Here is a 25,418-nt window from a genome sequence, read left to right on the forward strand (position 1 = left end):
TCTATTGAAACAGGGTCCCACGGAAACAAAAATAAACTGTGCCCACCAAAACACTAAGGCAATCACCACTAATACTGAAAGTAAGTGCACCGTAAACGCGTCTTTCTCTCAGACGCAGGTAACAGCACAAATGCTTTCGTTTACTCACGTGCCGATGAAACGCGACACCACGCGTTTTATCGCATCGCGGCTTCTCTTTCCGCAGGGAAAAGGATTGATGCGAAGGAGGCGAGCCCGCTCTCCTTCGACCGATGCGACGTGATTAAAGTCTCATACACTCTCCGTTTCTTCGGAGGTCAAAGTTTCACCAGGTCCGTAACAAGAAATCCAAAAGCTCGAATCTTCACGCTGGAATCCGGCGGGGAATACCATCCGCCATTCCTCTCTGGAAGCAGGTTAATTGACAAGCACCTTTCCCCTGTATAGGAGGGGCTTATGTCTGTAGAGAATGCCCAAGGCATTCTGGTAGCTGTAGTCTTAAGGACTTTTCCCGTTTTCCGTGCATAATAGGGAATCAGCCCCCTCGACCTCGTAATCGCTACAGGGAAGCAGACATGCATGATTTTTTTAAAGACTTAGAGCTGCCCACAATGGAGACGGAGCAGGCGGACTCCTACGGTCAGGATATCACGCTTGCTGAAATCCGATGCGCTATTAAACAGTTAGAGCGTAAGAAAACCCGGGTATTGACGGACTACCCATCGAGTTTTATTCGGCTTATGTTGATATCCTGGCTCCTAGGTTGCTGTCAGTTTATGGGGAAGCCAAGCGACTGGGGGTGCTGTCATCCTCGACTAGGGAGGCCATCATCATCCCTGTTGAAAATGGTGGCACTCCCCCGGCTGCTTTATGTTTTCCAGACATTGCCAATATGGATACCGGTGGCACTCTTTCGGCAGCTCCGCTCCATGGTGAGCAGTTTCCTCTGGGGGAACGGGAGACGAAGGGTGGCGCTGGACACATTGATGCGTCCAAGGGCTGAGGGGGGGCTTGCTGTCCCTGACTTCGAGTTATATTACCTGGCTGCACAGTTCCAGGGCCTTACCCAAGCGTTAGCACAGGAATTCAGAGGACCGGAACAAGACTTTGAACCGGATATACCAAGACATGTGCTGTCGTTTGTGGTATTACAACAGAGGTTATATGCGGATGCGTTGTCCATTGAGGAACATACACCAAAGCATTGCTAGAAACGTTACCAAAACAGAGTGGGGGTAAAGCGACCTTACGCCAAAGAGATACCACTGGGCATGTGTACTGCCCTCCCGCATGGAGGAGACTGGTTGACCTTCGCAGAATGGGAAACTCTTGGGCTGCAGGTGGTTGGGGACTTATACGGGGATGGTGTTTCATTGCCCTATAGTGCGCTCCAGGAGAGCTTTGGTCTTCCACGAGGACACTATTTACTTAATGCGGCCCTAGTTGCTGCCGTTCAAAAATACTGGGGCACGGGCCTGTTGGAGCCGTCAGTGAGCGTGGCATGCCAATACGTAGTGATGGCGGCAGGCACTTATAAGGCCGTCACCTGCTTATATAGACGGATTCCTGGGGAAGGGGCTGACGCCACTGCAGAGACCACGCACCCAATGGGAGGTGGACATGAGTAAAGAAATACCTGACGCGGCCTGGTCGCAAATGCTTAAGAGGGCATGGAAGAGCACTAGAAATACCAGATTCTAATTAGTCCATTTCTTCGTACTGCACAGAGCATACCTTACCCCAGCAAAAATAAATCAATATTTCCATGTAGATACTGCACAATGCCCCCGCTGCAGGTTGAGGGACGCAGGCCTTTTAATTATGCTATGGGACTGTCAACAACTAGGTACGTACTGGGAAGAGATAATTACTTTACTTTGTAGTATAATGGAGCGACAGATTACACCAGGCAAGGAAACCTGCTTACTACATTGGTTTCCCCATACTAGTAAGACGAAACTGATGAGTAAATTCCTAGACTTAGGGTTGGTGCTCGCCAAAAGGGAAATTACATCCCACTGGAAGGCAGTAGGGGGGCCCAGTTTCACCAGATAGAGGGCTGCGCTACTTACGTGGGCGGGGAGTGCGAGCATAGTTTGCCTACAACAGGCCCAGAGGTCCCACAATGACAAGGCTTTAGAGGCAGCGCAAGCGCGGGAAGCCCTGGTTGCAGAGCTGAAGGCAACAGATACAGATTCAGATTCGGAATCGAGCATCCCTGGCAGGGATGGGGACTTGTAAGGCATGGGAGTGCGTGGGTGTGTTTTCCCCCTTTTACAATAAGTCGTACTAATTATTATTGCTATATGTATGGTGCCATGTATAGATCCCATTGTTATAATTTATCGTCATGTTAGATTCTGCTGTCACAACCGACACGCCGATGAGAAGGGGTGGGAGGTGGGAGGGCGGGAGGGGGGAATTTAAGTAGACCTGTTATTATAGGGCCATGCGGCTCATGTTTACAGTTTCTGTATAAGTTTACGGGTGCTGGGGGGCGCTAGAGGGCGCACAAGTGGAATGGCCGCCATTTGGTGAGGCTCCTACTCCCCGGTTCAAATATCCTTCAATTATCCTCACAAGCTGGGACGAAAATGAGCTACTACGCGCCGCAAAGCTTGCTGACCTTTTAGAGTACACTCGCTGAGAGTTTGGGAGCGATCGGATGTTGTATGCCGGCTGGCGGAGGCCCCGAAGTGTTGACCGGCTGCAGGACTGGAGCTCAGGAGGAGGTGCCGAGCGGCGACCGCACGCAGGAAAGACCGCAGCTTGCCACGAGTGCGGTAGGCCCTGGATAGACGGAGAGGTTGCTGCGGGGAAACACGGCACTGGGGAAGGCTGAGGGTGCGCAGCCCTCTCGGCCCACTACCGGATACAGACCTACGGTAACCTATGATAACCCCCCTCATACCCCCGCCTTATAGAGAGCGAGAAGTGTGTTGCTCGCGCAATTCATAGACTTTTGATGCTCATTGGCGCATAAGAGCTGGGACATCCCTTGGGCGGCGCATTGTTAACGGTGCGTTTCCAGCCCCACGGGGTGCGGTGCAGTGAGGCGAGGATATTGGCGCTGGGACCCGCGGATGGAATTACTGCCTGCATGTGGACTGAGAGAACTGTAAATCCCCCTGTGATATGTGACCCATGAGGCAGACTCCTGCGAGGCCTATTGGCGTGCGTCTCCCGACCCTGTACAAGCTGGACTTTATTGCGTGAGGCCCTTGAACCGCCGCAGTGACAGTGAGCAAGAGGACTGAAGGTATATGAAGACGTAAGGCAGCTGCCTTATCATACGATCCGGGCCGTTAGGGTTACTGTCGTGGCGGAGAAGCGCCTACTGGAGAACTGCAGTAACCGCAGGGGGACAGATATCGGAGCTCAGTGGGGGCAGGTGATGGCGGACTGATGAAAGCGAGGAGCACAGGGCCAGAACAGTTGTATATGCAATAAGTACCACCACCCGCCGACGCAAAGTGCGGTGCAACAACTGGGGGGGGGGGCACACAGACGGCAATCCGGGGTTCACTGCTAGGGAGGATACTTCTATCGAGGACTTCATACATCAGGAGTCGGCCTGGGCGGTCGGTGCCATCCTTCCCGCCCATCCCCGACTATTGAGCAAAGATGGGGAAGCCGGATATGCAACAACCGAAGCTCACCTTCGATTCGGCAAAGAAAGGACCTAAACCTCCGGCTGGAAAGGGTGCCTCGGAGAGTTTGGATACACAAGGCGGGAACGAAAGTACATCAGAGCTGGACATGCGCCAAAGCTTACTGGAAATGAAGCAAGGATTTGCTACCGTAGTGGACAAAGTGGATCGTATGTCCTCTAGGATGGATGCCCTAGTCCAGAAGGTAGACCAGCATGATGACCGAATCAAATAGGCGGAGAGGAGAATCTCGGAAGCGGATGATATAACGGCCGGCCACTCCACACAGCTGGCACGAATGGACAAACTCCTGCGGGATATTGCCGCTAAGAACGAGGATTTGGAAGCTCGTGGGCGACGCAACAACATCCGCGTCACGGGCAATCCCGAATGCACGGACACTGGGCATATGGAAGACTATATTGAGAAGATTCTACTTGCCTCTATCGGTACCGACAAGTTTTCTACGCAATTCATAGTTGAGAGAGCACACAGGTCCCTAAGCCCCAGACCAAAGCCTGGATCCCCTCCAAGGCCTATTATCGCACGATTACTGAACTATCGAGACCCGGATGTAGCATTGCGGGCTGCACCGACCAAACAAGAGCGGACATACAATGGGATTTACTTCTCCAGCTTTCTGGATTTCACCCCAATGGTGCAGGAACAACAGCGCAAATTCATTGAGGTGAAGAAAAAGTTGCGTGAGGCACAAATCGATTATGCATTGTTATATCCTGCCCGACTCAGAGTAAGGCACCAAGGCAGACAGCATTTCTTTACGAACCCTCAACAGGTAGAGGACTATCTGCGGTCATGCTGGAGAGGAAATAGGGGTGGATCGGCTCGAGATGCTGCACAGCGAGAACGTGAACAAGGCATGGACAATGATGGACTATCGGTGATAACGAGGACTGGTCTGCTGTGGTGCACTGACATTGATCATTCGGATTGTAATTCACTCCCATGGCGTTTACAGTTAATGGCCTATGCCTCGAAAGGATGCGAGGCGCAGAAGACAGCAGGCTCGAAGTAGGCCCAGTGGTAATGTATGCCGGGGACCGCTCTCCCTCCTCGATTGGCGCCTAGTGGTGGTACAGGTCCGAAGGCGCGAAGGGGGGAGAGTGGTCGTGGTGCTCTTTGGAGGTTCCCCCAAAGGGTGTTCCCTCATGGGGTATTCTTTTCCTTTTGAAATGTTGGGGTAGGGAAGGGAATGGGGGTGGGGGTGAGGGATACACGAACTGGCAAGTTGGGGATGCTTCAGTGGGAAGGGGTGGTATCTTTGGGAATGAGAGGGGGGGGACCAGTTGACCATCATGGTCAGGGCATAATGCAGGCGAAACTCGAGAAGGTGGGGAATGGTGGGGATGTTGGGATGGTCCAAAAAGTGATGACATTGAGGATATTGGTGACAAACTGTACTAATGGATACCATAGGAGATACTAGAAATAAACTGTTGACGATACTGTCATGGAATGTTAGGGGTCTCAACAATCCTAGAAAATGTAGACCAATATTGGCTTACCTTGATAGACATGGTGCACATTTGGTGCTGTTACAGGAAATGCACACTCCTCCAAATACCACTCCTTCATTTGCGAGCCGATGGGCAGGGTGCAGATACTTCTCGTCCTATTCCTCGTACTCCCGGGGAGTTGCAATACTGATGATATGTAATGTTCCCTTCCTTTTACAGGGTGAGATAACTGATGCAGCGGGCAGATATGCAATAGTTTGGGGTAGTTTGGGAGAGTCCACAGTTACGATAGTGAATTGCTATTCTCCCAATGTGGACACACCTGAGTTTTTTGTACTACTTTGGGGTAAAATACTAGACATTGGGTCCGCACATGTCATTTGGGGGGGGGGGGATTTCAATGTGGCAATGGTTCCTACAGTGGAAAGGACGGATGGACTGGCACAATATCACCCTAAATCAAGAGAGGTGCTGCAGGGCATAATGTCGGAAGGTATGCTAGTAGACAGCTGGAAACACTTACATCCCCAGACGCTGGAGGGCACACACTTCACCTTGCATACGGGGACCTGGGCGCGGCTAGATTATTGTCTTTTGACGCATCACCTGGCAGGCACTGTATCTGGTGCAAAACACCTGGCCCGCACGTATTCTGACCATTGCCCTGTGGTAGTTACCCTACAGGTTCCTGGCCTGGACTGCCCTAGACCGCCCTGGCGGTTACAACCCACGGCGCTTTTGGACCTAGCTTTTAGGGAGGAACTGCGTGATGACATTACTGACTTTTTTCCGCGTAATCGCGGGACCGTTGAAAGCGTGGAAACTATTTGGGAGGCCGTTAAGGTCACGGTGCGCGGATGGTGAATTTCAAAGGGTTTCGGGGTCTTACGGGACATTCAACGGACGATTAGCAGACTGGAGGGCGAACTTAGAGAATTGGAACACAGCATGCAGCGAGGTGACAGTCAGGGAGTGCAAGCCTCGTTTCGGAGTAAATTAACGGAATATGTAACTGAGGCGGGGCGTGAAACGTGCTTCCGTAGTAAATATTGAAGTGCCAGACGATATGGGGAGGGAGAGAGGCCTGGAAAGACACTAGCCACCATTGTACGGAATGCCCGAGGTACCAACACTGTGCTGGAGATAGTTGATAGCCTTGGGGTTACGCAGAGAGGCAATGCTCAAATAGTGGAGGCCTTCACTAGGCATTATACAAAGCTATATATTTCTCAAGCCGAGGGTAACATCGACTTTGATCCCTTTCTGGGAGATGTGGCCTTATGTTGGTTGAGCGATGTAGACAGACAATTTCTGGGCGCCCCTCTGGAAGTCAATGAAATAAAAGATGCTATTATGTCTCTGAAAAATGGAAAAGCACCGGGGTTGGATGGACTTCCGGCGGAATTTTACAAGTGCTACATTGATATCATGGCACCGGTGCTACGTGTAAGTATTTGAGGATTCACTAGAGGTGGGAGTCCTGCCTCGTTCTATGCGTGAAGTGGTTATCACCTCCCTTCTGAAGCCCGGTAAGGAGCCCTCAATGTGTGATTCCTACTGACCACTATCACTTATCAATTGCGATGCAAAGATATTGGCTAAGGTGCTGGCCACTAGGCTATCACTGCTCATGACCCAAATAGTACTTCCGGACCAATCGGGGTTCGACCCGACGAGAGCTACGAGCCATAACCTTAGAACCCTGTTCTCCCTTATCAACACAGTTGCACCGGAGATCCCACTAGCCGCAGTATTTTTGGATGCTTCCAAAGCTTTCGATTCTGTGGAGTGGTGCTACTTATTCACGGTGTTGCAAAGAATGGGATTCCCCCCTATTTTTCAAGCATGGGTGAAACTGTTGTACACTGCACCCACTGCAAGGGTACTTGTTAATGGCCATCTGTCACCCGGGATAACACTTACGAGAGGCACTAGACAGGGGTACCCCCTTTCCCCCCTCTTATTTGCCATTGCAATAGAACCGTTGGCGTGCAGGTTAAGGCAGATGCACAAAGATAGTGTTTCCAATGTTTTCAAAGGCAGATATCTGTGTCACTATACGCAGATGACGTCACACTTTACGTCAAAGACCCACAAGTGCACCTAAATGCGTTATTGCGCGAATTCCTGGTGTTTGGCAGGATCTCGGGCATCAATATAAACTGGTGCAAATCCCAATTTCTGCCATTAACGCCTGCCGTGAGCAAATTCCTGTTGGACTACCCGATTGAGTGGTGCGATGAGGATCTGAAATACCTGGGGGTGCGAGTTTCAAGAGATAGGAAAGAAATGTTGCATATGAACTAGGGCACGGCTGTTACAAAGATACAAGACACCGTGACGCGCTGGATAGCACTACCCCTGTCCATGGCGGGGCGCATCTCCTTGGTCAAAATGGTGGTGCTACCACGTTTTCTATATTTTTTCCTAAACATCCCCTATTATACGGGGCGCTTTTTTTTCAAAACTTTAAGAACGGAGCTCATCAGACTGGTCTGGGGAGGGCGGCAGCCTAGACTTAAATGGAGTGTGATGGTGCAATCATATGCTAAGGGAGGGTTTGATATCCCTGACTTTGAGGCCTACTACTTCAGTGCCCAAGCGCATTTCCTGTACCACTGGCTGCGTCCCACTTCCTATATGCCACAATTGGCGTTGGAGGACTGGATAGCGCGCCCGCTCCCCCTAAACAGCATTGTACATGGGCCGGCTGCTGTACTGGATATGCACCCGACCACAGTTTCCTGTACGGTGGATGCGTGGCGTAGAATACTCTGTAGATTGCGACTCCCATTACTGTATGCACCACACATGCCCATGACATATCACCCACAGCTGGCAGTGCTACAAGAGACCGGCTTCCAAAACATGTGCAGGAAGCTACAGAAGTCCACGTGGGTGAACGTATTTCACATTGGAGTATTCTGCACTAAGGAACAGTTTTTTGACGGCACTGACCCTACCCCCCTGGAGGTTTTTTATTATGTGCTGCTTCGAGAAGGGATGAGAAATCTATTAACGGACTATCCGGTTGAACTCGAGGTTGTCCCTCCGTTGCTCATGCTGCTTAATAGCTCAGAAGGTGCACATCTGGTTTCTGGCTTATATGGAAGTTCACGGGCACACTCCTTGGAGGTTGGCGGGAGGGCTCGCAGCTACTGGGAACAAGACCTGGGGGAGGCTATACCTGATGCTACACGGGAGTATTGTTGTACACTGACAGGTCGCATAACATCTAGCTGTAGATTTAAAATCATCCACTATAAATTTCTCCATCGCATCTACTATACGCCTGCAAGGAAATATCGGTTTCGCCTGACAGACTCTGACAGTTGTGAGAGATGTGGGCAACCAGGGGACGATTTTTTCCACCTAGCCTGGCTATGCCCACAGGTTGCAGCTTATTGGGAACAGATACACGATGCTTTGGAAAATATGTTGCCTATCAAATTGATCAGAGATCCACTGCTTTTTATATTGGGACACACGCCTCACATACCTAGACCACACAGGAAATTTATTGCTACTGCTCTTCTATTGGCTAAACGAAGATTGGCGTGTAGATGGGGGAGGGGAAGAGCCCCGATATTCAAGGAGTGGCTTCAAGACATGCTGCATAGTCAGGACCAACACACAATTTATGCTGAAACACAACCTATAAGATCTAGACCAAAAGATATCTGGGGACCGCTCCAGGCCTACACATTACAACAAGAGGCAGACAATGAGGATAGTGGGGACCAACAGGATTCAGGAGCTCCGGAAGGTCATAGGGGAGGAGATGATGCACGAATGTCTTGAATATCTCCTTGGATAACGCTCTCACCTAAGGCTGTGGAGGATGATTACTGCCTCGCCATAGTGCACCTAATGTTTCATGATACTAATGGATTGCTACCCTGTTAAATGAATACTGGTGTTATTGCTGAGGGCTAAATAATGCATTGTTAAACTGCTACCCCACTTCCTGACTTTGTATGTATGGGACTGTCCCTTCATGTGTCACCCCACTGTATTGATTTAACCAGAACATGCTGTAACGATGAAGTGCCGTGCTGAATGCCCATTTACTCTGTATAGAAAAATGTTATCCGTCCATCACCACCCCCTTTTGTACCACTTTTGGCCGCCATAAGTGTGGCAGGGTATGCTCAGACGTGAGTCCCTTGCTCACTTTGCCACTGGATTCAAGCAAGCCGGGCTGAAGACGGCTGGAATGCCAGAAACCGGTCCTCAGATGCTTGTTTCCGGTCCAGGGAAGACATGGCTTGGCAGTTCGGGCTGGAATGTTCCCATGAGGCACAGGGTCAGACTGATTTGCATATAGCTATGTCTGAACTGGGGTGGCAGAGTGGGCTAAAGAACGGTGATGGATTAAACCCAGATATTTTGTCTGGGTGTGAGTGTTTGATTGATTCAGATGCTCCGTCCATCACCACCCCCTTTTGTACCGCTTTTGGCCGCCATAAGTGTGGCAGGGTATGCTCAGACGTGAGTCCCTTGCTCACTTTGCCACTGGATTCAAGCAAGCCGGGCTGAAGACGGCTGGAATGCAAGAAACCGGTCCTCGGAAGCTTGTTTCCGGTCCAGGGAAGACATGGCTTGGCAGTTCGGGCTGGACTGTTCCCATGAGGCACAGGGTCAGACTGATTTGCATATAGCCATGTCTGAACTGGGGTGGCAGAGTGGGCTAAAGAACGGTGATGGATTAAACCCAGATCTTTTGACTGGGTGTGAGTGTTTGATTGATTCAGATGCTCCGTCCATCACCACCCTTTTTTGTACCGCTTTTGGCCGCCATAAGTGTGGCAGGGTATGCTCAGACGTGAGTCCCTTGCTCACTTTGCCACTGGATTCCAGCAAGCCGGACTGAAGACGGCTGGAATGCCAGAAACCGGTCCTCGGAAGCTTGTTTCCGGTCCAGGGAAGACATGGCTTGGCAGTTCGGGCTGGACTGTTCCCATGAGGCACTGGGTCAGACTGATTTGCATATAGCCATGTCTGAACTGGGGTGGCAGAGTGGGCTAAAGAACGGTGATGGATTAAACCCAGATCTTTTGACTGGGTGTGAGTGTTCGATTGATTCAGATGCTCCGTCCATCACCACCCCCTTTTGTACCGCTTTTGGCCACCATAAGTGTGGCAGGGTATGCTCAGACGTGAGTCCCTTGCTCACTTTGCCACTGGATTCAAGCAAGCCGGGCTGAAGACGACTGGAATGCCAGAAACCGGTCCTCGGAAGCTTCTTTCCGGTCCAGGGAAGACATGGCTTGGCAGTTCGGGCTGGACTGTTCCCATGAGGCACAGGGTCAGACTGATTTCCATATAGCTATGTCTGAACTGGGGTGGCAGAGTGGGCTAAAGAACAGTGATGGATTAAACCCAGATCTTTTGACTGGGTGTGAGTGTTTGATTGATTCAGATGCTCCGTCCATCACCACCCCCTTTTGTACCGCTTTTGGCCGCCATAAGTGTGGCAGGGTATGCTCAGACGTGAGTCCCTTGCTCACTTTGCCACTGGATTCAAGCAAGCCGGGCTGAAGACGGCTGGAATGCCAGAAACCGGTCCTCGGAAGCTTGTTTCCGGTCTAGGGAAGACCTGGCTTGGCAGTTCGGGCTGGACTGTTCCCATGAGGCACAGGGTTAGACTGATTTGCATATAGCCATGTCTGAACTGGGGTGGCAGAGTGGGCTAAAGAACAGTGATGAATTAAACCCAGATCTTTTGACTGGGTGTGAGTGTTTGATTGATTCAGATGCTCCGTCCATCACCACCCCCTTTTGTATCGCTTTTTGCCGCCATAAGTGTGGCAGGGTATGCTCAGACGTGAGTCCCTTGCTCACTTTGCCACTGGATTCAAGCAAGCCGGGCTGAAGACGGCTGGAATGCCAGAAACCGGTCCTCGGAAGCTTGTTTCCGGTCCAGGGAAGACATGGCTTGGCAGTTTGGGCTGGACTGTTCCCATGAGGCACAGGGTCAGACTGATTTGCACATAGCCATGACTGAACTGGGGTGGCAGAGTGGGCTAAAGAACGGTGATGGATTAAACCCAGATCTTTTGACTGGGTGTGAGTGTTTGATTGATTCAGATGCTCCGTCCATCACCACCCCCTTTTGTACCGAGGATGGAACTGGGAGCACAAGATTTAACATGCAAATTGGGTTCCTCCTATGTTGATGCATTCACTACAAGAAGAAGCTTCTGCGAATCCAAAGTCCAGAGCCAATATAGTCTTCTTCGGTAACTTCTTCACTAGGCAAAGAATCTTACCAAGAGGTTTATATTTATACAGGGCACTCCCTTTAGAGATAGGATGGGCTTGGCTCAAGAAGCTGGATGCCATATTAATAATTTCATACGGGAAAATAAGAGGATAAGAAGAGCTCTGAAGTATTTAGAGCTGCCTTAGAAAGGGGTGACTGAGCAGTGTCGAATTTCAAATATTATTACTTTGCATTAATGCTTCAAAACACAAATATTGTCACTGCTGGTCAGTGTGGTAAGAGAGGTTACCAACTATATATATGTATAAATATATATGTGATAAAGATCGCAAGATCGAAACGCGTCTGTTTCATTTGCTAATAAAATACCCGTAAAATCATTACCGTGTTGGTGTATCTGCTTCCTCGGATTGACAGAGAAGGAGGAGAGCGTGTGGAATATATATATATATATATATATATATATATATATATATATATATATATATATATATATATATACACACCAAAACAATTCCAGCTTACCGCTTACTGCGCACTCACAGCCAGTGCTGGCAAGGCGGGTGGAATCCAGCTCGTAAGTTAATCCAATAACCAAAGAAGATGTCACACTCCAGGGATACGTATTCCAAATAATTTTATTCACACCACTAACACCCACGCATTTCGACACAAGGTCTTGATCACGGTTGGGTAAGTCCTATCTTAATTTCCATTGTATACTGGTATCCCAATTAGCATATAATGAGGCATTCTGGGAATTGTAGTACATCACACCATATATACACATAATATGCAGCTTCAAACTTTCATAAGGCAGTAGTTTCATACTTCCAGTAATAGGTACATTGAAAGACAACATAAGATGTTAAATTATGTAATGATTCTCAATGTATTAATTGATTGAAAGGCATAGTGCCATATGGATCCGTAATATAGTGATTTTCTAGATAGTAATTAATTATGAGTCCAAATGTCATGTTGATGCATCCAGTTATTCCACATATGTGTAGAGTAAATAACATAATTATGCATAATGACCAATAAAGTGTCCATAATTAATGTATCAAGAGGTGCCTAAGTGCCTTAAGTAATGTGACTAATTACTACTTTATGGTCCAGGATGGTAATACGTCCCATAACTCAGTATATTCAGAGATAAGGACGATTGCCCTAATAATGCCTCAGTGGCTAAGTAGTTGGGTTCAGTATGCTCAAAGATTTTTCAGGCAAGGTATGCATGTGGTATACAAGTAATAACATGGTGAATAGCAGATTTGCATGTATATTTGTTGCTATTGTATTATCAAAAGTTGAAACACCTAGGGAAGTGGATAATGAACTTAGGACGCTGCTGTGGGATGGGGGGTGGGGTGTACGAGAATCGCGCTAGCCAAACTACAGAAGGGTATCTACAAGGGTGGGCTGGCTATTCCGGACTTACAAAAAAATGATTGGGCCTCACATCTAATGGTAATTAAGGAGTGGGTTTTCGCAGATAGGACTGACCCAGCATATAGGGTGGACCACTGGGCAAATGGGACAGGGGGTCATTTAGGAGCACTACATCGTCGAAAAAAACAGGAGGCAGGCCACCACATACTCAGATAGTCGTTGACATATGGATAAAGGCCAACCGGTTTCTCGGCTGGACCGATAAATTAACGGAACAGACCCCTCTCTGGGACAGTGATATGCTCTAGGAAGTAGGTAATTTGCAGGGCTTTGGAAAATGAAAACTGATTGACATAATACGACTGGGAGATGTGTGGCGGGGGCAACATATGCTTATTTTCTCTGAACCACAGACTGATTACCAGGTAGCGGAAACAGAACGTTATTTATTTATTTTGAATTTTGTAGAGCGCGCAGCTACCTCCGACGGAGGTGTCCCGGCGCTGAAGACATAGTCTCAGGAGGGTCGGGGGGAAGTACAGAGGGGTCTTAGATCTGTGAAAATAACCAGGTCTTTAGTTTTTTTCTAAATAGGGGTTCGGACGTCAGGAATCTTAGTTCAGTGGGTAGCTGATTCCATAGTTTGGCGGTTGTTACTGCCAGGGCCCTTCCCCCTGTACGTGTGAGGCGAAAGCGGGGGCAGATCATGAGGCGAAGATGATTAGATCTCAGGTTTCTTGGTGCTTGTGAAAACCTCATTCTGTGACGTAGGTAGGATGGGCCTCTGTCATTGAGCGCTCTGAAGGCCAGTGTTAAGGCCTTGAATTGGATACGGAGTTTTATTGGTAGCCAGTGAAGTTTGATTAGATGGGGTGTGATGGAATGGCGATAGGGGACATTGCAGACAAGCCTGGCCGCCGCATTCTGGACTTTTTGAAGTTGGTGGATGAGGTAAGTGGGGGCGCCTACGTATAGGCTGTTGGCATAGTCCAGATGAACGGTAATCAGGGCATGGACCACCGTTTTGCGGGACTCCAGTGGGAGGTAAGGGATGATTTTTTTTATCATTCGGAGTTTGCCGAAGCAGGCTGAGGTGACTTTGTTGACTTGAGTTTTGCAGGAGAGGGAGGTGTTGAATTGAAAGCCAAGGTTGCGTGCGGTTTGAACTGGTTCTGGGGGGGTTTGAGTTCAGACGGCCACCAGAGGTTGGAGGGTATAGGCGATTTTTGATTGAAGAACAGTACCTCGGTTTTGTCTGTATTGAGTTTCAGGTTGTTGGCGGACATCCAGGCTGCGATGTTGAGCATACAGAGGCGGAAGTTGGTAAAAGATTTTTCAGTGTGTTCTTTGAAGGAGAACACCAGTTGGATGTCGTCAGCGTAGAAGGTTAATTTGACGCCCCAGGATTCTACAACTTTGGCCAAAGGTTTGAGGTATACATTGAAAAGGAGCGGGCTGAGGGCAGAGCCCTGTGGGACGCCCCAGATCAACTGTTTTTTGGAGGAGAGAAAAGGTCCTAGCATCACTTGCTGTATTCTGTTTGTGAGAAAGGATTTTATCCATGCAAGTGGGGGTCCGCTAATACCAACTTCTTGTAGGCGGGTCAGGAGTTTTTCGTGCGAGATGGTATCGAACGCTGCGGAAAGGTCGAGGAGGACTAGCATGGCCTCCTCTCCCTTGTCCGTGCATTCGCGGATCGATTCAGATACCTCGAGTAGCGCCGACTCGGTACTGTAGTCCGGTCTGAAACCTGACTGGGTGTCGTGGAATAGGGAGTTGGATTCCAAGTAGTGTGACAGTTGTTTTTGGACAGCTTTTTCCAGAACTTTTGCGGGTTTGGTAAAAGTGATATTGGCCTGTAGTTATTTAGACAGGAAGGGTCGACGGCGTTTTTTTTTTTGGAGAGGGATCAGCATGGCGTGTTTCCAGGCTGCGGGAACAACCCCAGTGAGTAGTGAGGAGTTCCAGATGTCAAGTAGGGGGTTAATGATGAATGGGGCAATTTCGTTCATGATAAGAGCTGGGGCTGGGTCCAGAGGTGAGCCAGATTTACATTCCAGAAATAGTTTTAGAGCAAGTTCTTTGCTAAGTGTTTGGAATGAGGTAAACGCATGAGTGCTATTGGGGATTGGGTCTTTGGTGGTATTGGAATCTTTCTGCAGGATTGCTGCCGCTATGTTGGCAATTTTTTCTTCGAAAAAGTTGGATAAGTTTTCACATAGTGTCTGTGATATGGGCACAGGGGTCGAGAGTGCGCTGGGGTGAGTGAATTCTTTCACTATATTGAATAGGGCTTTGGTCGAGTTCTTTGCTTTGTCGATTGTTTCAGAAAAGTAAGTGCTCATGGTTTGGCGTTTGAGTTTACGAAACTCTTTAAGGCTTTGACGATAGAGGGCTTTAGCTCTGGTATCGTAGTTCTGTCTCCATTGTCGTTCTAGCTTTTTGCACATGCTTCTGTGTGCCCGTAGTTTTTCCGTAAACCAAGGGGCCGATGGTTGTTTTCTACGGGAGGACAGGCTTTGAAGAGGCGCTACTTTCTCGATGGCGGACGTGAGGTCGCTATTTAGTGTGGTCACAGCTTTGTTGAGGTCGTCCGGGAGAGGGCTAAGACTGTTGTGGTAATTTGGTTCTAGGGTAGCAAGTGTAAGTTTGTGCCATTTTCTGCCCTGAGATCTGATGGAGGACTCTTGTTTTGTAGCTAGAGTCAGGGGTAGCTCGAAGGGTATAAGAAAATGGTCGGACCATGGTAGGGGTAGTGAAGGAAGGATTTGGAGTTTCTCGCTGTTCGAGAAAATAAGGTCAAGGGTATGGCCTGCTTTGTGAGTAGGGCCTTTTACTTTTTGCGTAAGATTGATGTTTTGCATGGATTCGAGGAGTTGGGAGGCGCGGTTACAGCTACTTACATCAACGTGGTGGTTGAAGTCTCCCAGAACCATGAAGTGGGGATGTTTGAGGGAGAGATCTGCTGTTGCAGCCAACAGCTCTTGGACAGCCGATTGAGAGGTGTTCGGGGGGTTATAGACCAAGATCCCTGAGCAGACGGCCGTGGAGGAGTCAGTGATAGAGAAGTACATAGCTTCAATGGGGTTAATATTAGAGATTTTTCTTGAGGTGATTTTCAGGTGCTTCTTTAGAATCACCGCGATTCCTCCTCCTGTTTTGGAGCCTTCACGGCTGAGTCCCGTGAAACTGTAATCAGTGGGTAGAGCTAGAGCGATGTCAGGGTTGGAGGAGTCTTTAATCCATGTCTCTGTTAGGAACAGTGCGTCCCAGGCTAAGGTAGACAGTAGAAGCCAGATGTCATTGGCGTGACTGGGTAGAGAGCGACAGTTCACCAAACCCATGGAGTAGGTGTTGGTGGGGGGGGGGGGTTGTTTGGTAGTTGGTGTACTATTCCTAGTACGAGTCCAGTCGGGACCGAGGGAGAAAGGACAGTTGGGGCATTTGTGCCGGAAGGGGCAGGGTAGGGGAAAGCTACAGGTGATGGGAGACGGGCAGGATGTCTTACCTAGGTCTAGTAGCTGTGTGCTGGTCCACGTGATTCTTGGGGCTGGTGACTGACTGGCAGCGTGGCTGGCCCTAGGCCCAGAGCTGGCGCGGACGGGCGCAGACGGGCTTGCCTTAGGCGCGCCTTCGGCGCGCAAACGTCGCGCCCGCAGCGCGTTCTGTACATGCACATATTTATGGAGGAAGGGGGACTTGGTTAGAGAGGCGTGGCCTCGTAAAAAGGGGCGTGGCCTCAGAGTGCGGCGGGAAATGGCGGCAAAGTTTGTTTACCCTGCGAGTCCTCGGCAGCGTTAGGATCCGCTGTGAGGCTGTGGGCGGGAGAGTGCAGCTGTGAGAAGGTGAGGTTTTTTAAAATCAACATTCACACAGGATATCAACAGGTAGATTTTAGCAAAAGTACAAGTTATTTGTGACTCTCAAGTATTTTTAAAAATGAGCGAGTGCTCGTGCCTGTAGCTCCCGGCTTCCGCCTCAGGAGAAAAGGTCTTCTGACCAGATGCTAGGATTTCGCGGCTTATGTACTCAAGGGGCGTGGCCTCGTAAACATGGGCGTGGCCTCAGAGTGCGGCGGGAAATGGCGGCAAAGTTTACTGGTTTACTGGTATCTACAGTTAAGACACTCTCTGAACAAATATTTAAAGGAGGGGGAACAGATATCCGAATATAGCCCACTTGAAGATAGACTGCTACTGGACCCAATACCGGAAAAAAGCACTGTCATGCACCTATAGAAAGATAATTAATAATGCCCAGGATCTCCTGATAAAGTTAAGAGAGTCCTGGGTAAACTGATGTAGGCCTATTAGAAGATGATGACTGGGCGGAGGTGATACAAAGCCCCAGGGAGGTGGCGATTCGAGCAAGGTTCAGGCTGGTTCAACTAAGAATAATTCACAGATCTTACTCCACTAGTATACTCATGTTCAAGCTGGGGCACATTCCTACAGAACAATATCAAAGGGGATGTAATCAAAGAGGTACCTTCTTTCATATGGTGGGGTATGCCCGGTCATCCCGTGTTATTGGCGGAAGGTGATACGCATAATGTCAAAGGTGGTGGGACAGGAGGTTCCTCTTGAAGCCCAGTGGCACATATTATGTGTATTGATGCAGCGAGATTACCAGCCTGGGTTACTCTTAAAATACCATACTCACCTGGGTCCATGAACATGCACACATAAGCTGATAATCACCGCTGGTGATCAGGACTTTATATTTATCTTGTGATAAAATTTACCTTTACACCAATTCTTACCAATCCTTATCACCTTAGTTCTCAATTTCCTCCTGTCAATAGATCAGGTTGTTAGCAGAATAGGTGGACCTGCATTTTCCTTTATTTCTTTGAATGACCACAGACTCGAGAGAGTTTTAAAAACTTTATCTATGCAATAATTTTGTGAGTCAAATACCAGTACATGTCATACACCAACTTCTTTAAGGAAATGTTCAAAGTAAAACATAAAGACTTAGCAAAATCCCATGACGTTGGTGTTAGACGGACCGGGAGGGTCGGCCGAGGACAAGGGGAGAGGTCTCCGGGGAGAGCCGTCTCCAGCGATCGTACAGACGAGTAACTTCCCCCCCACAGATGTACACCACACAGAAATAAGGTTTAACGTTCTTTATAAGCAATCTTTAAGTACGGTGGAATGGTACAAGGAGGTCTGGACTCAGGGGTCCCCTCGATTCTAGTCTCTTGGTTTGAGGAGAAGGGGTAGCGGGACAGTCTTGTTACCAATCTGGTAGATGCGATGATAAGATGGATAGCTCACAATCCTCGAGCTCGGCGTTCTAGATGATCGGGCCGCGGCAGAGCCAGCAGGTCCCGAGAAGGTGGTAGTTACAAACGGTCCGCGGCCACGCCAGCAGGTCCTGACGACGATGAAGGTTTCAGAAGGTTGCGGCAGCGCCAGCAGGCAAGACAGTAGTTCGCAAGGCAGGGCTACGGCAGCGCCAGTAGTCCGTCAAGGATGAGTTCTTCACTGCGTCTCTCGACTCCAGGATACAACTCCCTTCCTGCTCTGGAGCTGCCCCAGTTATAGGTCTGGCGCCCTTTGATGTACGGACCCTCGCACTTGGAGGTCGGGAGGTCCAGGATGAGGGAGTCCAGACACCCAGCAGGGGGGTGGAGCCAGCGCCTGGGGGAGCTGGGGCGATCGGCACCTGGCGGGGGAGAGCCATCGACACTTCTTTCTCCCATTGACCTGCCAAGTGGTCCGTTCACCTCCTGGGTGGATGGTGGTGCCGGGATGTCGGGGCCTGGCCAGGCCCAGGGTTAGGGTCGATCGGAGGCCACGCGGCCTCGTGGTGCAATGTCCAAGATGGCGCCCAGGCCGGGCGAGGGGGCCGGTAGTGATTCGGGCCCATGACGCAGGGATGTCCGGGGGCAGGGGTCCCGTATGAGACGGGGAGCGGGTGGTTTCTGTGGGTAACACCTGGAGGGCCGGGCTCGGGCCTTGTCATGCGGGGAGGGAGCAAGCCCTTCACGTGGCCTGTCCAACAGTTGGTACCTGGGAAGGGTGGAAAAAAGGTACAACATACCACACAGGATTATATTTACCTAGAATGGTGTGAGGACCAACCCCTGGCCAAGGTGCTGGAAAAGGGACTCCCGAGTAGTCAGGAGCCAACAGTTTAGGACAGGTGCAGGACAGGACAGGTGACCTTCTAAGTACAACGCCAGCATCACACCCCTCTCTGGTACTACTCTCCTCGATTCTTCCACCTTCTGGCTGGACAGATTCTTTTTCTTCAGCGACATCTCTGACTATTCTCTCTCTCCTTCTCTCCTATCTCGATTCTTCTTTCAGAGTGCTCGAGCAGCGTCTCTGACCTCCATAGCATCCGCTGTCATCTGCTTCAGTGATGGGTCTGTGACAGGTCGGTGACAAGTCTGACAATCTAACTGACTGAGCCTATCTTAGTTATACTATTCTGAGTGTATGTACCACCCCCCAATGTTTCAATATTCGTGAATCCCCTACTTCTGATTGGGCAACAGGATGGGGAGATGTCTTTACACCATACTAATTTAATGTCATTTCTTAAGCTTATTGTTCTATGTTCCCTCCACTTAATTTCACTTTCCCATGCTTTATTCACCCAGTCATATTTTATATTAATTCATCTACAATGTATACACATTTTGACTTTTTCTCCTTCCCCTCTCCGGGTCAAGAGGTGGTGTTCCCAGGTGCGTCTCTGGTTAAACTGTCCTTGGCTGGGTTTCAATGTCACAGCACAGAGTTTGACAGAGTCCAATGCGCTTGCACATTATCAGGCAAGATGGAGATTTCAATCAGGCCCAAATACGAACTAATAATAAAATCAAAGAAAAACATGTTAGAATACGAAAATAAATTAATGCACTGTATACCACTTATTCCTACTCTAATCCCTTTAATTTATTTTAACTATTGCATTAGCAGTTTAGTACTTCATGCGAGGTTTAGTTTAAGCATAGCCATGTGCATTAGCATGTGAGGTTCAAGCGGCCATCTTAAATACTACTGCACAGCTGCAAAGATTTCCCACCAAAGCGAAATACGTCATACTACATCGATGCAGTAAAGGCATGCGCAGAAGATTCCAGCATTTTCTGCAGCCATTTTAAGCCACTCGGATTACTTGTTAGTAAAGCACATTGACAAGCTTCCCCTAGATTATGTAAAATGAAGTGTAATGCAATTATTAGTATTCACGAAACATGTTGGTTACATTATTACATGTTATTCAAGAGGATTGCATCCGAGCAAGTTTCTTACATACGAAACCTTGCTCCATCAGTATCAGGGGAACAAGCATGACCTAAATACCCCAAAATAAGGCTATTAGTGGCCGCAATGGTTGCTAAACTGAACGATGCCAGAGCTTGGGGGGGCCACACAAAAAACGCCAACAGCAGCACAATGGAAGTGAGACATGGACTGGTGCTGTCCCGCAGAAAAGACTATATAAGAAAGTAGGGGTTGTCCCAAGAAGTGGGGAAAAGTATGGCAACAGTAGGAATCGTATAGGGGCAACTGGGATATTCTTGGAAACTAGATGAGGGAGAGGGTAGGAGAAGAGATTTGTGTTAGATTGAGATTCTGATTGTAACATGCTCATTGTCATATACGAATACTGATTGCTGATTAAGCACTAGTGTACTGAGGATGCATAGAATATGAGACTCATGAGAATGCTTTATTTTGATGCTGACGTATGTTTAATAAAAAGATTTTACAAAAAAAAGAGTTGAAACACCATTAGAAAGAGGGTAATGGGAATGTAGTCATTTTGAACAGCTGTACAGCCAAGCTAATTACAGGTGCACATAAAGTTCTTCATCGGCGTTGAGGCCTTGCAGCTGTTTGGTCCTGAATCGTTTAATCATTCTTGACTCAAGGCTTCTCAATTTTAATGTTCTGTCACCACCTCTCTCATGTTTGGAAACTTGGGCGATGTCGCAGTATTTCATGTTCTGCCACATGTGGCCTTCATGTGTGGCTAGATGCTTTGCCATAGCGTAATTGGCGTCTTTATTTTGTACTGACCTAATATGTTCTAATAGATTGTACTGCCTATTTAGCTCAGGCCACAATCGCATGTGATCATGTATACCACGTAACTTGTCTCACACGTGATTTTGTGAATGATGGTGAATTGTTTACCTTTAAAATCTGTGAGATGTTTAGTGTTTTCCCATTTTTGCACGCCTTACATTTTTCACATTTAGTGAAGCCTCTTTTATAGCCAGTTATCCAGGTTTCACTTTTTGATCTCACAAAATGACTTCTGATTTGCTTGTCTTTTAGGGATGAAGCTTTTCGAAATAAGACATCTACCTTGTCACTTAGTTTTTCACCAATGTGCGGATATTTTTTAATAATGTCCCAGTGTTTATTCATGATTAAGTTCTGCTCCTTTCTGTAGGTCATTATTAGCATAGTTTTGCACCATGGATCAGCGTTTAAATTTGCACTTATTAATAAGCAAATACACTATGGCCAAGGAGGGGTGCTTGACGATGGCTTTTATGGACTTATCCAGCGCTTTTGACCTGGTTAACAGTTCAAAGCTCTGGAATATTCAGCTGGAAAAGGGTCTCGACCCTTGTCTAGTCTATTTTGTAGCCAACCTTCACCAAGATCTTACAGCCTCGGTTAGGATAAAGCAGGCTGGTGACTGCACTAGATCATTCGATTTTGGGAGGGGCGTCCGGCAGGGATGCATTCTTGCACCCCTGCTGTTTACCCTTTACATCAACGATCTGGATAAAGTGCTTGTGGAGGCAGCTTTGGATATTCCGCGTGTAGGAGACTGCTTAATCCCTGTTCTCCTATATGCGGATGACGCAGTACTTTTAGCCCGTACAGCAGTGGGCCTCCAGCGGCTTCTAGATGTCTTCGGGACTTTTATGCACTCTTTGGATTTAATTGTGAATAACCGAAAGTCACATACTATGACACTAGGTCGCAAAGTTAGGAAAACATTTTATTGTAATGGATTGGAAGTCTCTTATGTGTCCTCCTTTACTTATCTGGGAGTCCTTTTTGATGACCGGTCTTCATGGGTCATGCAACAAAAAGTAAAAAAGAATGCGGTCATACATGCTTCATCATCTCTTTTAGGGTTTGCACAGCGATTGGGGGCTAGACCGATAGAGGCTATTCTAAAGGTTTATAAAGCCAAGTGTTTTGCCATTGCGGCCTATGGATCCTCTATCTGGGGCTATAAAGAACAGGTTGGGATGCAGATAGCTGAAAACAAATTCCTACGAAGCCTCCTGTCTGTTCCAGAATCTACCTCATTGTATGCTATACACCAGGAGTTAGGGCTAGGCTATGTTACTGATACTTTGAACACAGCTCTGTTGCTCTCCTGGCTCAAAACCTGGTTGAACCCTGAATCATTTGCTTTTACGGGACTGTTTGAAGTTAGATGAGCCCCTAAAAATCAAATAGCTCTCGTATATCAAAAGCATGTTTATTAAAATAGGACGGCCAGAACTTTATGAGGAACCGGAGAAGATTAGGCAGGAGGATGTGTTGTGGGTAAAATTGAATTGTAATAAGGTTTTGATGTTGGAACGAGAAGAACAGGAGCTATGTAAACCATTAGTTAGGGGCCATTATCTGTTAAAAACTTCAACTAAATTGGAACCTTATTTAACAATAGTTAATAAAACTTACCATTGTTGGCTCCTAACTAGGCTCCGTTCCAATCTGATCCATTTCACATTCGGGGATCATCAGGAATGGTGTATTCCTGTTGATGCTGAACCCTGCCAATGTAATAATTTTTCATCCCAGGGCACATTGCACTTCATGATGTTTTGTGATTTCTATTCCAAAATTCGCTTGAGATTTCTGGTTCCTATTCTGAGAGGCAGGGGTTTCACTCAGCTAAGACCGGCATTGGTCTTCCTACAGTCTTTGTGTAATCCTGGGAATATTTTTAACCTTGCATCTTTTTTGGTAGCTGCTGTGAGGCTAAAGAAACAAAGAAACCTAAAGATGTTTTCTCCTTAAGTAAGATTGTAATTTTTACTGTAATTTTATGGGACAAGGGGTATGATCTTGTGTTAGTATTAGTGTTTAGAAATCTTGTCTGTGTATTTTAATTATTAAGTCAAAATAATTTGTCATATTGTCTATGTTTGTGGTTTGTCTTTTGTACTTTTATGATTTTAATTAATCGAATAAAGTGGATTGACTGACTGACTGACTGGCATAGTTTTGTTACTTTCTCGCGATTGGGTTGTGTGATAGTTTTTCAAGTTTTCTGCTCGTGGGAGCTCCTCCGCTCGTGTTTTCCCCTTTTTGATATCCTGCAGTCTATAGCCTCTTAGTTTGAATTTATGTTCTTTTCCAATGGATTTCTTTTTTAATACTTTTTCATCGTAATAGTTTCTTCTCATCCGCAGGAATTCCCCAAAAGGGATTTTTTTCAGAGACTGGATGGAAGCTACTTACATGTAATATACTATGGAGAAACCCAAGAAACATCTATGAGGAATAATGCAGGAGCAGCTGGAGAAAACTACACTTTAAAGCAAGAACTAGTCAGGCTGGAGAAACTCTGTAAAAAGGAAATAAACCGCAGCTGGTAGGTAATTTAATTGGACAACTACATAGAGGTGGGGCGAGTCCCAAGAGGACTGAGAATCTTGGTGACCCCACTTACCAAAATCCGAGTCCGAGACTATTAGAGGAATGGTCTTCAGGACAAAGGTTTGTGCGCTGTGAAGCGGATAGCGCTATTGCTCTATGTTATTTGGCGTAGAGTACATTTTACTAAGCTGGCATTCCGTGCGGACTTAGCCGCGCGTTTTTAAAATCAGTATCCCGTTTTTGTCACTAGTTATTATTTTCATTTTTTGTTTTTATACCCTGCTTTTAAAATAGGCTCACCTTAGACCAGCTCTCACTTGCACAATAAATTGTGACCCTCACCGCGCCTTTCGCGGGTCTTCAGGCAGCTTGATACGACCGCCGCCATCTTGGGGGTAGTTTCGGGACGTTCTGCAGGCGCCATTCACGGGAGCTCTTTAGTGTTTATTCACACGAGGCGCGGTCCCTACTTAAAGCTATGATGGAGACGCGCAGCCGAGACGCGGAGCGGAAGCGCCGTCTCAGCGCCGGAGTCACGCCAGAGTCCAGCCCGTCTGTGCCCGTCCGGGCCAAGACGGGCCTAGGGCCTGGCACTCTGTTCAAAAAATCTGCTCCTAAGCGGATATACGACCGAGACGACCTTATAGCATTACGTCACATGCATATCGTCGGTTGTGAACCGGCCTATAAAGGCCCGACCCCCCCAACAGTCTCCAGGCCGAGCGAGACCATTCTCCCCGACAAAGGTAAGAACACCTTGTTGGTAGGTCTACTGAACTGCAGATCTCTCCCACGGCACTCAGCAGAAGTCAACCTACTTATACAAGATTTGGACTTAGACATCTTACTCTTGACGGAAACTTGGATAACTTCCAGTTCCGATGCTGACATCGTGCAAGCCCTCCCGCCGGGCTTTCTTGTCTATCATCTTGATAGACCTGAGGGGCGAGGGGGTGGCCTCGCTATTCTATACAGGGACTCATTTGTATGTAGGGCTCAGAATGGATCAATCTTGGACTGTGAGAGCTGCTATTTCTCTTTGCGGCTATCTCCTACAGTATCACTATCAGGCTTACTGATCTACCGGCCTCCGGGCGGTGTGGGTAACTTTGCGAGTTCCCTAATGGAATCAGTGACGACCTTGGCCTCATCCACGGCTAATTTCATTGTGTTGGGAGATCTTAATCTCCATTTCGATGACCCTGCTGATCTAGTAGCCCAAGATCTTCAGGGCGATTTGAAAGCATGTGAGCTGGTCTTAATCAATGCTGGGGCCACGCACGAAAAGGGACACTTACTTGACCCAATGTTCTCCAACATCCCCCGCTTTATGGTCAGGCCAGCTTATCCCCTCCCATGGTCCGACCATTTCTTGGTATCAGCACTCTGGCAAGTCGACTCACGGCCCACAAGTGCCAAGCAGGCGTTCTTGGTGGACAGAGCCTGGTCCAGGTTATCGATCAATGACTGGACCTCCAAGTTGGAAGACATGCCCCTTCCTGTTGATTCGGACCCAATTAAGGGAGATGCTAGCATTAACCATTGGCTGTCCGCCTCTCTAGACGCCCCTCATTCAGAAAAAGAGAGTGCAAAAGAGGGAGAAAAGAATAGGATCTGCTCCTTGGTACTCTGTCGAGCTTCGCTCCCTTAGGAAGGGATGTAAAAAGCTGGAGAGGTTGTGGAGAAAGAAATGGGAGATAACCAGGAGAGACGAATATCGTGTCGCGATGAGGGGCTATAAATCTGCTCTTCTACAAGCAAAAGCCAAATTCTTTGAAGAGCGCATAAAATCTGCCTCTAGTTCCTCTAGAGAGACTTTTAAAGTGGTTAAAGAACTTCTCAAAGTCCCCGAGCCTGCGGTCACTTATGATAAACAAAAATGTATGGAGCTAGCAGATTTCTTCCATACAAAAATTGAGAAGATTTTAAATACCTTGCCTCAGCCCTTGTTGCTTCAGGACAATGGTAAATTGAACATAGGAACACAGGCCAGTGAGATAGCTACCCATCTAGATACTTTTGGCCCAGTTTCAGTGGCTGAAGTTTTGAAGGCCTTGATATCACTGAAAAGTGGCTCTCCCATGGA

The sequence above is a fragment of the Lissotriton vulgaris genome, chromosome 1_1 (genome assembly GCF_964263255.1).
Source record: "Lissotriton vulgaris chromosome 1_1, aLisVul1.2, whole genome shotgun sequence".
Lineage (NCBI taxonomy): Eukaryota > Metazoa > Chordata > Amphibia > Caudata > Salamandridae > Lissotriton > Lissotriton vulgaris.